The 13,555-nt window shown below is 41.0% G+C and overlaps 1 pseudogene; it reads right to left on the reverse strand.

The window, feature by feature from the left end:
- LOC146871938 (voltage-gated inwardly rectifying potassium channel KCNH6-like) overlaps window positions 1-13,555 on the reverse strand; it is a 267,790-nt pseudogene that overhangs the window by 97,973 nt on the left and 156,262 nt on the right.

Below are 13,555 nucleotides of genomic sequence, written 5' to 3' on the forward strand. Positions count from 1 at the left end.
CTCACACCTAATATTCTTCAATCACCATTCTTACACCCCACTTTCTACTCTGTTTTCATTTTCACATCTTCATTGTCTGAATCTCCTTTCTCACACCTTATGCCATATCTTTACTCTCACATCTTATTTCATCACACCTAGTGCTTAATTGGAGCTGATGTTTGAAGGTGGGGCCCAAAGGCACTCATATTTGGGGACCAGTATTTATTTTGTGTCTTCAGATTTTGACCCAGAGCAAGAAAGTGAAAAACACTTAATGGTAAAGAAGAGGGGAGAGAAAGACGGACAAACATGAGAAATGAAGAGGGCAGCAACCTGCAAGAGTGATGCAAAGAGGCAGGGAGAGTCTGGTGGTGGATTAAAGAGGCATGAGGTGGAATCAAGACTACGCAGCTTTGGTATCCAGCATGCAGACATACAATAGCACCAGCCATGGGCTTCTGAGCAACGATCATTTGAGTCCTGGCACTTGTTCTTTCACAAATTAAGTACTGCTCACATCTCCGTTTCTATTCTTACACCTGACATGCCTTAATCTCTCGTCTCACACCTAAAGTCTTCTCCGTTCTTACACTTCATGTGTTCTCCATTCTCAAGCATCACCTGTCTTATCTCTGTTGTTATGGCCCAGATGTGTCTTTTCAAGATTTCAACACAAATCATGACTCCATTTTTTAGTCCTTTTTTATTTTTTGGGTTAAGTCTGTAGGCAACAGGAAGTGTTCCACATCTATGAGTATGCAACTGGTGTCTCTCTTGGGGTCAATGCCCAAAGGTGGTGAACCCTAATCAAAATGACTGTAACTAACTGAACACAGTGGTCCAAACTTCATTCAGAAACATAGTTGTAGAAATTATATTTTGCATGTGAGTACCTGATCTAGGACCTCTGTATATGTTCCTGGTCTAGAAATTATGTACACACAGTGCGCAGCTAAGATTTCATTATGCTCATGGCCAAGCTTTGGTTTCTGTATACAGTGTATTATTTCAAGTTTCAGCATCTGAGATCAGTGTGAAGTTTTAAATGTTTTACCTAGCTTGGCTAAACTCAGTCTATGAGTCCAGTCTATTTCCTGGGATTCAGGATAATGGAATTTCTGAGTGACAAGTTAAGTTCTATTGTATATTTACAACCTATGCTTTTTACGTGTTTGTATAGTTGCTTAGCCATGAAGTAGCATATGTGAGGTCTAAAAATGATTGCGGCATACGCACTTAGTCATTGATGCTAGTATCTGAGCTATGGTTACTGTATTGTGTCTACCCTATACTTGTACATCTGAGCTCAGCTCAATATATGGATCAGCAGTAGGCGTTGTTTGTGCATCTTAGTTCATTCTAGACTTCTTGAATATGTGCTTGATTTTTTAATCCATGAGGGTCTGATCATAAGGCTCAAGGTTCATTTGAATACCTGCGCCTGTGACATCTTTATAGGGTAGAGGTCATGCATGTGTGAATGCAGACACTGCACCATATGCTCTCCGGTAGTTTTTTACTGACGCAGTTAAAGTTTTCTACTGTAGGTAGTAAAGGGTTTAGGCAGCAAGGGAAGAAGAGCAGTGCCACTAGCAAGAACATGCATGGAACTTTTTGTTCTTACCTGGTTTGTTCCTCCAGCGTGAGGCTTGTTTCCGTTTCTTCATCCGCCGGTAGTTGCACTCATAATCCTGACTCAGAGGAGAGCGTGGAATGCTATCTGCCTGATAAAGGGAAGCATCAGGAACATAAGTGGAGATATGATTTTATGTTCTCTTTGAACCATGGATAACAAAATACAATGAGTGAAATCAATGGCTGCCTACGAACTAGGCTTTCTCAAGTAACAGTGACAGACAAAGTCAAGGACTCTGGGTGCAATCTGACCTTAACAGCCACAGAGGAGTAGTCAAAGGGTCTGTAATGCTAGGGTGGGCGCAACATCCACCATCGACAGTCTGCATGCAGGTACCTCGCAAAATCCAGCCAATCAAAATGCCTGCAAGCTACAGATTCAAACTCCTTTCCCTTCATAGGGAAATCATTTCAAGAGTGACGTTCAGCATATACTCTGGGCTGTAAAGTGGCATTGCTCGATGTTAGAGGTAGTCATTTACATGTATTTATATAATGTATGTTGCTGCCTTAAAATGGAACGACGGGAAATTATGCAGCGCATCAAAAGAAATAATCCTTAAATCCATTGCATCAGTGGAGAAGTACACATGCAATGTCCCAAAACAAGTAGAAAACCTTACAGACACTGTGGCCATAAGGATGTTAGCAAGTTGACTGAAGAATAACACATTAGGTCTATCTTTATGTGAGAGTAAGGCAGTCTGAGAAATCCACACTTTGGAGGTACCGCAGCTATAATGAAAGTGTTTGTCATCAAAAACTTAATACCCTATTTCTCCTTCTCCTAAATACTATGGGCTTCGAAGACTTCCTATTGTTAGTTCATTGTAGCCCTGGTGAGCATGATCATGCGAGGTCAGACGAGATTGCCTCAATGCGATTGACCAAATATTCTGCTGACCAATGAAACTTATTTGAAAATTGCACAGCCTTCTTTAAGGTACTTTTTTCCACCATGGCTCTAATTATATGAAAATAATACATTTCATGTTGATTTACACCCTACTGGGTTGAAGAAACATTATGAAACTCTTGTACCAAAGAATTTGCAGGCTGTGAACAATCTCAACACATCTCAAGCAACTGACAGAAACCGAGGATCACATACATATAGTCACTTGCTGCATCTGTCCACTAGGAACACACCTGGACAACTTTATAATACCTGAAAACGTTGTAGTGCTGCTGCATAATTGGGTAGAATGCTTTCGATGATAAATATATACATTTTCTGGTTGGTCATCTTTAATGATTAGCCAGTCAATGATTGCTACAACTCCTGTGTGTACACAAAATTCTGCTCTTCCCAATTCCCACCTTTTTGCACCGGTAGGACTGGGGTAAAAAAAGTTCAATGTATAATTCTATAGCAGTTTGCTCTTGCAAGGGAACTATTGCACTATGTCACTGAACTGTTTACGAGTCAGAAGATGGCAACTCCTGTCACAAAATGGCCCCCATTTCTTTTACCCGAGATGTGCCTCTTATGTGACTGCTGCTCTCACACAATCAAACACTCTAATTGGAGGTGTTTATGAGACTATGGGGGAAAACTCTTCACAAGCCTCGTTTAAAATACAAGAACAAATCAAACAAGGGACAAGAAACATTTGTTTTTAACCGGTAGAAAACAAACATTTCCAATGATTAATTATTCATTACAGCCTTCTGCGTCTCTTTGTTGTTTTCACATCTGGTTGCAAATTTTCATTGGAAGAAATCCTATTTATCACCGAACATTTTGAAAGTGCACAACATCGTGGAGTTTTTTTCCAGATTTACTTTCTTCTTCTTGTTTCCAAGGTTGTTTTATAAAACAGAACACAGAATCTACGGCCTGAAGTACAAACCTGTTTTGTGGCCGTAAATGCAGCGATTCGCTAAAAAGGTGTTTTTGAAGCCACAAAATAAGCATTTGTACGTACTGCTTTCATGTTAGGAGTCAGTAAGCTTTAACAGACTGCTACGATGGAATTGCGAATGGCCGCCGATTTGCAGTTTGGTAGGGGCATGTTGTAGGCTTCCCTTATAAATTACGTATCAGTATGTGATGTATCAATAATTTGTGACCATAATCTGGCAGCAAAATATTGAAAAATTACTGACATCTAATTTGAGGAGATAATACATTTGCAAAAAAATAGATTTTTTTCCTTTTTTTTTATGAATTAAAAAACAGTTTGTAGGCCACTGCCAGTACTCAAACAGACTTAAAATACTATTTCTTTTTAAATGCAACTCGATTCCTTTTAAGGAAACAGGTTGCTTTAATAAAAAAAAAAAGAGTTTACTTTATTTAAAACCGATGACTGGCATAGTGGTCTGCTGACCACAGCAGGCCACCATCCTGTGATGGTGTACAGGTGGAGTAATTCGCAATATCTAAGCTAACAGAAGAATGTTGTGACCTGACCTGACCTGACCTATTAGTACATAGGTCGATTCACAAAGTTCTGGTCGTAATTTGTGGTTGCAAAGTGTGCAGTTCATAAAATGGTATAGATTGGGACTACACCAAGTGCAAAAGGTACTTTTTGAGTTTGAAATGACTTCCCAATTGCAAAGTACATTTCAGAACTCATTGAGAATCGGAAAGTGGCTTGAAAGGGGCGTCCTCCTCTTCCTTCTAATTGGCTATCATTTGTATGATTGGTTTGCACCAAATCAGATAACTATTCTTGAAAAGGAGTGGTATCCGTTTGCACAGTGGAAGCTGTCCCTGAGAGACACTTTCAGTTGATAATATGGGCCACCAACTTTGGGAACAGCATGCTCCCGTAAATGCTATTCACAGAATAACAACAACATTTAAAATAGCCCCTTTCCCTGTAACGGGCCTGGGTTGAAGGGATAGGGGAGGCTTTAAAAGAAAATGTTTCTTGTACAAGAACGCATGGGGAAAACAGACTCCTGAGAGAGGAGCTCGACACATTAAATGAAGCAGGACCCACGAACGAATCCACCAGATGGTCTCCACAAATACCTGTAGTAAATACACAGGATAAGGGACAAAGCGTTCCTGTGATCCACAGCAGGACCACCAAATGAATCCACCAGATGGTTTGTACAAAAATACACCTCAAGGGTCACATGATGAAATAGTAGGTGTCCACAAAGGAATGTGACAGTCTCCTTGAAAAACAAGCATTGGCATAGCCAATAGGTCTCGCCTTTGGGACCTTATAAGTGTTTAGGTAGATCTATTGGCTTTGCCAATGTTTGTAAGCTACGTTATAGAGAAGTTAAGTATTAAAATGGTTAATAAGCTGTCATTAAATTCCAAGGTTTCTTTGGCAACAGGATAAGCAATGTAACTGCATCGCAGAGGTACATAGCTATAGAAACAAACACACAATTAAGGAAATGTATATATGTATAACTACATAAATACATAAGAGTCAACAATAAGCGGATCTGCCCAGAACATATATCAAATGTGCTTCCTTTAGTAAGCAGTGCACATTGGAACATAAATGCACAAATTGATCGCTCCGTCAAATATCCTGCATAACCACCGCTGTCCAGCGGTATAAAGATCATATATGGACTTCTCTACAAGAGAGGAACGAATTGTTGGGTGGTACATCGCCATCCGAGAGCTCTGTGAACAGTTTTCGGCAGAAGCACAACATGGCGGCTCCCGCGAGTCACTCTCGCGCTGACGATCGCACGGAGCTGTAGGCACTGCTGAGGGCTTGGCAGGGCCTCTGCTCTGTCCAGTGCTCTGATAGCGGAAAGAAATGAAGGACCTGAATACCACCCTCCGCCCGAAGAGACGCAGAGTCACTTGTGTAAAACTGACCATCTCAAAAGTCAAAAGATATCCACACAAAGGAATGTGCCCCCCAGTTTAAGTCCTCAAAATACTGCCCCACATGCACATTGTCACAGAAAGTTAACTCTTTATAATACACGCGCCAACAAAAGATACACCGATGAACCGGAATGTAATCGCCACAAGCCGCACACACGCACACAGAACCGCACAAGGGATGCACAAGCCCGCACACAAAAGAAATATGAATAAGTGAATTATGTCTCCTAAACTAGACACATAACACCCCTCCCATTAAAACCGCATAGAAAATATTAACTCGCAGACAAACAGAAGTTCAAAACAATTCCACAAAAGAGTTACGACATATATTCTTTCCTGGCCAAACATGTTCACAGCTATCCAGCAACATAGTCACGTAAGACAACAGTCTCAACAGAACACAATACATAAACAAAACCAAAACCACCAAGTCAGAGGAAATTAATGAACGAGGCTTGGTGTAGAAACGCTGAGAGTTGCATGAATACTTGTCAGTAAAACGTGCCCGTGTAAGAATACGAACCCAATGTAAAGAAATCACTCTAGCCACACATGAAAACCGTCAGTAAAAAATCCGAGCTGCCAAGGGAGGGGGTGGCAAATGGTGAGCACTTTCGCGGCCGCTTTGATGTTCTCAGTGGCCGCGCGGCTCACTGAGAACATCAAAGCAGCCGCAAAATGATCACGCAGGCTGCCAAATGGTGCACGCGCCCGGCGCACATGCACTCTATTTGGAGGCCTGAAAGCACTAGTTTGCACTTCCAAATCCCCCCGTTTACTAAAGCTCTCGCGAGAGCAGCGCTAAAGCGCTGGCTCAGGCGAGACCTAAAAACGAGTGGAACCAGCTGCCTAACGTGTTCACAATGTATATAGTCCTGAAAAAGACCTTCCTTGAAACACACCACAGGCCCAACCTGAAGGTCGAAACGCGTCGACACACTTACAAACGGGGTCAAGACTTACCTTTTAGTGCAATATCTGCGCATAAAATTGTGCACTAATGATGACGAGATTAATGATCTAATCTGGACACAAATTTACGCTCTGACCACCATTAGAATAGGGCCAAGTAGTACTGCTGTAAATTACAATCAAGAGGGTTATTGTGATAAATGCCCCACAAAGTCGATAACGTAGGACACTAGACATCCAACTCAGTATGTTTTTTCCTGTTTGTTCTTGGATTAAGTTCTTTCATATGTCTAACAATACATGTTATGTAATGTTTTTGGTCTGTACATGTTTTGTCCCAAATTAATGTGTTCATAAACGTAATTTTCGTTAAATGGATGTAAAACACTTCATGTATAGGGCTCCCAGTTTTCCTTTTAAACGAATATTTACATATATATACAGACGGAAAACTATTTTTCCTTTGTCTGCATTTATATTTAGAAGCGGTAAAATACTAGCAAACTTAGCGTGCTGCCGTGCTCCAGCTGAGTTGACTTGCTACGCCCCTCACCTGCAGGGCCTTACAGTTTGTGATTTGATGGAGATATCTTCCAATTAGGGTCTTTTTTGACCTGCTGCCGTGCCCCTGAGCCAATTATGGTTCGATCCAGGCCTCACTGTGTGGGCGTGTCAACATTTATCCGGCCCCACCCTCATAGCTTTTGCATTTTATTTTGGGGGGGTCACCCCCTACTTCCTCCTTCTTTTACCTTCACAGTGGCCACCCTGAGTGCAGAAGGAGCCTCCAGGCCGCCATTTTTGTTGCTGCCCCAGCCCTTCTCTCACCATCTCCGGGGCTCCGCCACTCGAGTGAGCTCTGCGCCAGCCCGTCGCCATTTCAAGGCAAAGGTAAGTGTATTTTTCAGACGTATGTACTATCGGGGGAACAGATGAACAGCGGTCCTTACATAATTAGTGCAGAAAGGTAAAGTGCTCCAATACCTCCGTGCCGAGTTCGCGCTATATTATTTAAATATGCAACAACATATGGGTGCAAAAACAATCCGGCCACAAACTCTGCAAACACTCCAGCCACTGCATCTTTAAAGCCAAGCGAAGCTTAATGGCAGCTTCACAGTCAGGGCCGGAGTGTTGGCTGAGTTTGTGGCCAGGTTGTTCTTTCAGTGCAAGTATATTGTGTACACTGTGTACATGTCACTTAATCTCCCTGTGTCTACCAGAAATGAATCTGTCCTTGAGTTACGTATTTGGTGCACATGCTTGTTTATTTACTTGTGCAGGGCTAATCTCCGATCTCAAACACCCTGATCGCATTCTTTGTTTCTTGAGTAGAGAGCTGGTGAATTGTCTGAAAAGGAGTTATAAAATATTTTAATTAATAAAGATATGTTGAGAATCTTGGTTTGTATCGTCTTCAATGTGGAGGCACTCTTTAATGCTTTCAGTGTTGTGTTCATCGCACCAGAGGTCAGTCTATATTAATTTCGGTCACACATTAAAAGTTTTTATTATTTTGGATGAAAGTGTTCAGTTATACTGATGGATTTATGTGGTCTCAATTAGGATTCTGAGCTGTGTGAACACTGATTTGAAATTTCCTAATGCACAAGTTGACTACGAGTGGATCAACAACTATAGTGTTTACTACGGTCCTCAGTAGTGATTCAGAATGTAGAGATTTCACAACATTATCAATCCAGACAAGTAAACTCCATACATGTTTTGCATAGATATGCTGGGATGAGAAGTGTGGTAAGAGAGCTGACAAACTTCACAATAGTCATGAGGATAGGAATTGACGCTAATAGAGGTTTGAAGGGCTGAGCCTCCTTTCACTCATGCCCTTTTAAATACTTTGTGACAAATTCTTTAGGAGAATTAAAAAATCTACATTGGCACATTTAGTAGAGTTAGGCTGAATTATGTGCATAAGATAAATAAGCAACAACTACGGCTTTGTTCTATATAATAAAAATGCTTCAGTTCTGACATGGTGACACTGTGAAACAACTATAACGAATCTCTTTGAAGCTACAGCAAAGCAGCAAAGGGCGATACTGCTGTTAAGATTTATTTTCCCACCCTGAGGTTGAGGGCACAAATGGAGAGCTTAAGACACCTGTGCTGCAACTTAAATTGGTGTAGCATGTGACATATGGTGTTTGTATAGTCATTCTGGACTATATGCAAGGTGTCTGTGTTCACTCTCTGTGTCTTGCTTTCAGTGTGTTCCACTCTCCACACCCACCAGATGCTGTAAGGTCCTGACGTCACTTCCTGTTTAACCCTTAAGGTAAGCCCATCTACCGTTGCACTTCCACGTCATTATTAGCATACTCTGTATCATGGTCACAGTTTTGAATCCGGTGGGCCCACTTAGCCTTTCATCCTTATTAAGTTGATAAAATGCCTAGCTTTGAGTTATGGCAACTCTTCAGAGCAAAAGCACGTCATAAAACGAATAAAAATCACCATTTGTCTTCACTGGACAAAACACAGTTTGAAAGATTTATTAAAGCTACTTTGTTTCTGCATTTTTAACTCAGAGGAAAGCTGAAACAATAAGCAAATGGCCAATTGTGAAAGTACATTTTTTTTCATAGTTTTGGCCATGATGTCCTTTGGCATCGTTTTTTTTTGGGATGTGCCAGATAGATCAGTAATATCAATAAAGACTGCAGAGGTCAGATTACATAGCACATCACCATTGCATACCTGTCACTAGCCTACACTACCCTGTCAACAGAAGCACAAGCCTGAGGATGCTCCTTCTATCTCCCAGCGAAGAAATGGAGCAGCCTCCCCCTCCAGCTCCAGACCGAACCATCTGTACTGGAATTCCAAAATGATCTGAAGCTCTGGCTATTTGAATGAGTCTCTTGGACTGGCTTCTCTCTGCTTCTCGAAAACCAGAAACTGAATTAGTTATCTTGAATGGCATGGACCTATTTTGATGAATAAGATACAAGAAATTATTTGCAACTAAAAATGTACATATCTGTTTCCAATTCTACAGTGCAGATAAAGGTTGAGTATTTTTTCCTGGTCATATGCAGTGTTTTAAACATCAACCCAATGGTTGCTTAATTGTTGAATCCTTACATTTATAGAGATGGGCGGCAAACGTAAGGACATTGATGATTACGCAGTGGAGTATGCAGAATTTGAATCCGTGTCCCTTAAAGAGATGAAAATGTTTACCTGCAAGTCATGTCGAACAACTGTTGACATTGAAAACAGGGCAGCGGATAATATCAAAACTCACCTGAGGAGTCCCACGAGAGACTTTCTTCTCCAGTCGTAAAGAAGGCCCGTACGGAGCAAATTACCATAGAGCAATGCACAACTCGTGCACGCCAAAATAATGACGAGGCTGCGGATATCCCGCACAAGGTTGTGAAAGCTCTGTGTGAAGGTGGTGTTCCACTTCACCAGACTGATGGTCCAATTGGAGAGCTGATTAGGCAGCCGTGCCGTGCAGCAAGGACAATGTTCAAATCCAGCCAAATGTATGAGAAATAATTCCCCAAAGTGTTTGAAGCACAGCTTGGAAGCATACATCAAGCTGTAGCAAATGTCACTATCTCTTTAACAATTGACGAAACCACAGAGGTGCATGGTGACCCAGCTATTGGAACATTGGTCACATATTACAGTGATGATGAAGAAAAGGGTCACCGCTCAGCCTTAGTAGACATCACTGTGTCTGAGTGTAATTCTGCTAAAATTGCCTTAATTGTATACAATGTGCTTCAAAAGTTGAGTAAATCATGGCATAACCTTGTTGCAATATGTTCTGATTCTGCATCCTATATGACAAAGGCAGTAAATGATTTGTGCGCTGCTCAGAGGATGAATTCCATTCATGTAAAAGATCCATGTCATCTTGTACGTGCTGCTGTTTCCTATGCTCTGTCTCAGCCTGAGAACCGGGACATGTATGATTTTGTTATAAAGGCTGGAGCAGTATTTAAGTATGCACAAAACTTAAAACCTATTTATTCGCAAGAAAAAGTAGTCGGGGGAATGAGATATCCAAGGGCGGTTGTTGTGATCCAATGGTTCAGCTGGTATGAGGGAGCAGTAAGACTTTTAGAAATATGGCACTACTTCCTTGCTTTTGTATACAATGAAGAAGCCACTGGATCCAAAATTGATCACCTACGGAAACTACTCGGCCCTAACAGTGCAAACCACCAATCCTTCTATGTGAAGTTGCATTTCATTGTTAAAACTCTCACTGGTATCATCAACATTCAGAAGAAGCAGGAGTCAAAAGAAACACATGCCCACCAAATATATTCAGCCATAGATGTTGACATGGCTTTGGCATTGGAGCAAGACTGTACGCAAGACCCAATAATCACCAGCCTATTGAAAATGTTACCTCAAAAAAAAAGCAAATGCCCTAATAAAAGAGATGATTAGTTTTAAAGATGCACTGAAAAACAAGTGGGATGCTGTCCTAGCTCGTAACATAACTGGGCAAATGAGTTACAGCTCTTTTTGAAATCCTGGATCCATTCAAGAAAGTTCAGTTTAGTCAGGGTTTCAATGATTACAAGGTTTATTCATGTTGGTTGGAGCTTCTGATGACCTAATGAATGTTGTTGAAGAAGAATTCAACAAATATTTAATGCACCCTATTCCACAAAAACACATCAGTGCAATGACATACTGGCGTTCACAGAAGCAAGAATGGCCAGCACTGTGTAATCTTTCTTTGAATCTCTTGGCCATTCCAGTATCGTCAGCAAATATTAAACAGGTTTCCAGTGGTCTTCATTTCATTAACAAACCAGAAAGAGCCTCAATGTCCTCAAAGTCTCTTGAAATGCACATGTGCTTGTACTACAATAGAAACGTTTTCAGATGAATGTATTGTGTTGACCAATAACAATCGAGCGCATGCGTGCGTTGTCAATTTAAATAAATGTGGAAAAATACTAGCTGTAGCGTCTTATTTTGCTTGTGGCAAAAATAAATATGGATAAATACAGATAAAATGCCCCAAAATAAATATGGATAAATACAGACGGAAATGGCAAAAAAATAAAATACCATAAAACCGGGAGCCCTATTCATGTATAATGTTTGTTTGTGTCAATAACTGTTTTTGTAAAAAAAACTATGAGTTGAGAAAGAGGACTTCTGACTCAGTCCCTTGAAATCGTTTCAATTCATCGTTTTTTTGGCGTGATATATACACCATTGCAAAACACTTTAAGTAAAAACAGGCTAAATTATTGATGTGTGGAGAAACAATAGTTAGGTTTCTCCTATTAATAAAACATTGGATTGATGTTTGTGGAGGAATTTTTCTATAATAAATTAAAAGAAGATGTTAGCATTCCGTAAATGCAAATGCTGCCATGGAGGTCTACTGTCACTCGCAGGCCTCCACCCATGCGCTCGTAGCCCGTTCAACAATATTCACAATCAGAATCCTGCTCATTATTAAGGCAGAATATTGCAAAGCCTAACGAATAGGCATTTTGCGCTGCAACACTTTAGCACATTTTTTGCAATGCAAAATGTAGTTCGGGTCAGAAAGAAGTTGGTGTGCAAAAACCCTGACTTCCTTACAGGGCCGGACTGGGAACCGAAACCGGCCCTGGCAAACTGCTCGGTCGGCCCCAGGTGGTGGGAGGGTGGTGGGGGGAGTGGGGTATAGGGGTCGGGGGTGCGGCCGAGCTGTGTGCCGATTTTGTTACAGGGGGCCGATATTGCCGGCCCGGTAACAAAAACAGCCCCAAGGGGCCCAAAACTGGCCCCCATCCTGGGGCCAGTTCTGCCCTGCTTCCTTACAACCCAACCTTTGTACAATGCATCCTTGTTGGGAAGACCAATAAGAGCTGGAATGCACAAGGAATAACTCGGGTAGTCAGAGGTGTAACTTCATGGCTGGGGAATGCTTATTTACCTAGTTGACTACTGAGCAGTAATGTAAGACTGACAACATGGCTAAGGGCTGTATGTCAAGATATCAAGGCCAAGAATATTAACCCGCACATATATCGACTCTTCAGTATTGACTACCAAGATATCCTCAAGTTCACTATGCATACTGAAGTACAGATTTACTATTTTCAACTCCACATCTGCCTACTTTGATGTTATGTAGGTTGTTGATATTCTGGAGAACATATAAGTGCAGCTCGATATTTAATCTTTATTGTTATGGTAAACACGCCACAAATAACCTTTCAAAAGAGTACTGATTGGCTTTAAACAGGAGTACCTGATTCTCTAGAAATTAAATCAATTGCCTTTCACTGTGCAACATCAATCATTATGAGAACCATACTGTCAATATTATTATTGTCTTTTCATACTTTGCGGAAGTAATGCATGGCCCTCTTTCCTCCAGTGTGGAAGATCCTTGATCACACCACCCTAGGCAAGCATTGTCCATTCCATGTCACCGTTGTCTCCCTATAAACTGGTTTATTGGTTTCTGGTGGGAACCTTTTGTGTCCCCTGTTTTTCAACTGTTAAAGGATAGTAGGCACTCATTTCCCTCTAGACCTGTCCACTACATCGCACTGATAAACCCCAAAGACCACCAATGATGATTATGATCTTTTTAAAGATGTTTAAGTAGTGACTGTTTTAGCTGACAAAAGTCTTATATAAAGAGGACACACCTTTAGATTAGGACAGTAGGCCTGAGTCACAAAAGGTAAGTTCAAGAAGTTAGAAATTTGCTGATGTATTATTTATCCTATGATTAAAGCATATTTCTCACTTTTTTGGGAATCTTCAAAGAATTCAAAAAATACTGCTCAATACCTCAAAACATATGACAGTTGTAGTACCCACATTTGTAAGTATTACAAATGCAAAGTTGTACCATGTTCACATATATGCATATTGAAATGGAACACAAATGTACTTCTTACATTTTGTCTCTTTGTGAAGGAAATAACTTTCATCCTGGAGACACTTCTTCTACCACTCCCACGTTATTCCTGTCGGTGTTCTCACCTATTTTCCAGCCTGGAAACGCACTCCCTCTTGCCCTTAAGAGTTGTAAATTTGTGTTGCTTTCCAGGGTAGGAAATACCCGCAAACCTTCACAGGTGGACTAATCTAGGAACATGCACATACCCACTTCTACTACAAAATCTGCAAATAAGGAAACCACACCTCCCTGGGAGAATGCCTGGGAGAATGTTCATACTTCAGTTTGCAAATCATGAT

The sequence above is a fragment of the Triturus cristatus genome, chromosome 1_1 (genome assembly GCF_964204655.1).
Source record: "Triturus cristatus chromosome 1_1, aTriCri1.1, whole genome shotgun sequence".
In the NCBI taxonomy this organism is placed as follows: Eukaryota; Metazoa; Chordata; class Amphibia; order Caudata; family Salamandridae; genus Triturus; species Triturus cristatus.